Genomic DNA, 4,361 nt, shown 5'->3' with positions numbered 1-4,361 from the left:
TATCATTTGATATAAGCTTACAGTTCGTTGAGGTGGGTGAAATTATCGTTACAATTTCCGACAAGACATTTAATAGTGATTTCGCTCCTCTGTCTCTTGGAGGCCTTACTTTGTGACTGTACTGGGTTGAGCAGTCTATATACGTGACTCAAGAGTGATTACTGGGATAGAGAGTGGTGTTCCCAGTGTTGGTGGTGTATCTAGAGGCAAGCTAGTGGTGGTTGGTGGTTCCACCAGTCCTTGAGGCTTCAAAGTTAGCCCGTTGGCAGCAACAGAGGGCACCTGGATATTGGATGTTTCTTCCAAAAATAGATCATCGTCAGAATCTTGGCTACTTCAGGGTAGGCCTCAAAGTCATTGAACAGGTTGTATTCTTCCATTGTAGTGAGAGATATGGGTTACGCCCTGCAATCAAACAAACAAAGTCCCATTTCTGACTAGCTGCAACAATAAGATATCCAGAAGGTCTAAGAACTTTATTTTAAACAGGAAAAGTCTAGATTCAAAGTGCTTAATCAACCTGGTTGGTCAGAAGTGTGGTTGGATATGTATGTTTCAAAGTGATAATGGTCTGGTGACAACCAAATTCTGTCTCAAAAATATAATTTCGGAAAAGTATAAAAAGCATCGCCCTGACGAAACGATATTTCTACAGGAAAACGTGTACTGACTTGTTGTTTATACTGTATAAGATATCCTCTCTCCTGTACCTGTGAAAATCACAGTTCACCAGACGTTATATGGAATATATATTTGAACAGTATATAGCTGTTATCCCTGCTGTATCATTTCCAAATGACTACAACTATTACAACGCTTTCTCACATGCACCTGCGTCCCTCACCGTCAGAAGCTAGAGGCTAGAGCTTTCAAAGTCTTGATCAATATTTGGTTACTTGTGTAGAAACCTGTTCTCGCAGATTTATACTTCCTTCTCCATCAAACCTAGTCTCTGTTACCATAACAACCAGGTGGTGGTGGAACCTCACCGTCAGAAGCTAGAGGCTAGAGCTTTCAAAGTCTTGATCAATATTTGGTTACTTGTGTAGAAACCTGTTCTCGCAGATTTATACTTCCTTCTCCATCAAACCTAGTCTCTGTTACCATAACAACCAGGTGGTGGTGGAATTCCATTAGCACAAACATATCGTCTCCCCATAACTGCGTCTTGATATATGTACAACTCATCTTAACCAATTCCGGGTGGGTGTTACATGTTTACCTCAGGTCACATACTCACAATCCATACTGACACGTGTTCTAGTCGTAACTTGTACCAAAGCAGATATGATAAGGAATATTCAGTGAATTATTGTAGACTAATGGAATATTTCAATCAACTCGATTCAGCATATCAGACCAAAACCAAGTAAAACATTGGGCATGCCATGTTTTTTTTTTTTTGCCATGACACATATGATTCTTTCCGTGCATCTAACTTATTTTTTAAATTTCACCCGCTTATGAATATTTTAGTTTGATTCAACTTCAAATAGTTTTCACTAACATTTCCACTTTTTTTTCAATTAAAAATTCATTGTATGTAGAATATTCCAGTATCATAACTTAAAATGTTCTTTTACCAATACCAATGAAAACATCAAATACATTGTATTTTCCAATAACCTCACAGGTCATTAATCACTTCACATTTTTAAATATCACCCTCTTAACATTCTGATATCATTATTTTTTTATATTCATTTGTTGCTTAACAGTTGTGTTAGCTGTGTAATTTATTAATGTACTTAAGCAAGGTAGCATGGCAGTACCAGTCGTTACTTCTTGTATAGCTTGATAGCTGCACTTCCAGTATTGTACCGCCATCTATCAGCTGATACGTTCAATTCATCCCTTCAACATCATGAAAGAATCACTGGCAGAATTCAGCTGAATGTTTTAACTAAAATTCTTCCAGTCAGGATTAATATTCTTGTTTTACAATGCGGTATACATCAATGAACACTCAGACCGATATAAACTAAATATAAAATTCAATAGTAAAATTTACTTGCTGTTCTAGACGGTCACAAATACTTAGCCACCTTGCTGTCACAACATCTGTGGGTCGATCCATCCATTACAGAAAAATCAAATGCACACAAAAATATATGAATTTTCCTGAAAACATATAACACACCTAGATGTATGTTCTGTGCTTATTAAAAGTACGATTCTCTCACTGTAAATATAAAAGTCATGTACAAATCGCATGTGCTTGTGTAAATATTACTACAATTTCGTATTTTCATAATAAACAAGACACCTAAGGCAGTACTTGTATAAACATCACGTGAATACGCATTTCAAAATTCTATGTATGCTCGGAAAGCAAGGATTACGAGATTATTTTAGCTTTAGAAATTGAAATAATCATTTTCAGTCTTCAGATTTATTAGACATTCTAATGAACATTTTCAGCGCTGCAAACTGAAAACATTCTAAATGTTAGATCTAATAACATCAGCTGTCCTAGCTGTATATCTATTGAGTATCACGCGGTGTTGTTGAACAGAAATTTCACTACTATATAGCTAAATAATGTGATCAATTATCACAAGATGTCACCACCAAACATCGCTCTATAGCTCAGAAAGTAAGTATAGTTTTCAAATTCCTATCCCCTCGTAGGACAGGGCTAGAATCAATGGTTTCCTCGGTGGACAGAGCAGATAGCCCGATGTGGCTTTGCTATAAAACACACACAAATCCAAACTCCTAGCGATGATCTCCAATTGTATAAACTGGTAATATTCTAAGCATTAATCAACAAACTTTACGAAAATAGAGCAGTTATCACCCAATATCATAGGGATATCTCAACCATGAAACACTGCTTTGTGACTTGCAAGTAAGGAATACCACTTCCTTTCAGTCATAGATCTTACAACCAAGTAACTGGCAGTTAATTACAACCATATTGATCAGGAGATCTCCTTAAATATCTTGGCTAACCATTAAAGCTGTCACACAGCTCCTCATCTGACTCGTCTCGTATCACTAAGTAAGTACTTCTAGCGTATTTTATCCTTGTCCCAGTGGAGATGATGTCAAAGAGTGCTTTCACTATTGTCTGAATAATACTGGACAAGAAACATTTTGCTATTGGGGAAAAGTCAAGTGGTGCCGATTTCAAAAATGTAGTCAGATTTGTCAGTCACTTCTAGAATTTGAGTTATTGTAAGATATCAATATTTTATCAGCATTATATGAAATACCATGCACTCAACTCAGTACAGTAGATATATGATGTGAAATTAAGTTTACTTGGACAGGAAAATACATACATTTGTTGATCACTTCAAACACTGACTGTATTGGTGTAAAATTCCAAATATAGTGTTCATATATACTACTTATTCTCGATATAACTGTAGTGAATTGCACCACTTCAGGTTCATTCCCACACTCACCTGCTCCGCCGGGTATCACGAAACTCTCATGTACTCAGTTTGCCAGAACACTCGAGAAGTTTCTCGACTGAGCATAAAAGAAGCAGAATCAGACGCCTCTCTCTCACTCAGTTGGTAACTTTGCCTCGCTCTGCACACAGTAAAAACAAAGTCCGATATAGTCAAATTTTGCAAAACTTGGTTTTTAAAATCTTTTAAACTCTAGTTCTGTAATAATAAATTAACTTATATTTTTTTAGAAAATCATATGAAATGCTAGCTGCTTCCAGTTCAAGTAAATTCCGAAAGTGCAAAAACCACCCAAACAGTTTCTGCTACATTTGTGGAAAATTAATCAAACTTTCACGAAAGAAAAACATCACACACAAGATAAACGTAGCTTACTACCACTATTTCGGGTGTAAAATTGGATTCCACATATGTGTTGTGCAGTTTGCACATTTGGCTTGACACAGTGGCTGAATAAAAACAGAAGCAAGTATGCCATTTGCAGTTCCCATGATACGGCGTGAGTCCAAAGATGATCTAATTTTTATTTTGTATGACTAATGTTTCTGGATATTCAGGTAGAGCTAAATATTACATTAAATACCCAGATATTGCATCTACAAGGAAACCAGTACCTCATGGGGATGGTCTTCCAGTGCCACATCCACCAGCGAATTAGGAAACAGAAAAGTTATCATGCAAAGAAGACAATAAATCATCTTCATCCTCTTCATCTAGTAATTCTATTCCTGTGGCACCTCAACATAAACTGCCTCATCTGATCACAAAAGAAGAGCTAAGTGATCTGATTCGTGACTTGTCTCTATCAAAGCAACATGGGGAACTTCTTGGCTCCCATTTACAGCAATGGGTTTTATTTCAAAAAGAAGGAATGGTTAGTGAGAGAGAAATACATACCAGGAAAACAGAATATCGGGTATCAATCTTTGGTGAATCCTC

Source organism: Limulus polyphemus, unplaced genomic scaffold (assembly GCF_000517525.1).
Source record: "Limulus polyphemus unplaced genomic scaffold, Limulus_polyphemus-2.1.2 Scaffold3169, whole genome shotgun sequence".
In the NCBI taxonomy this organism is placed as follows: domain Eukaryota; kingdom Metazoa; phylum Arthropoda; class Merostomata; order Xiphosura; family Limulidae; genus Limulus; species Limulus polyphemus.
Note: the sequence above shows the minus strand (reverse complement) of the source record.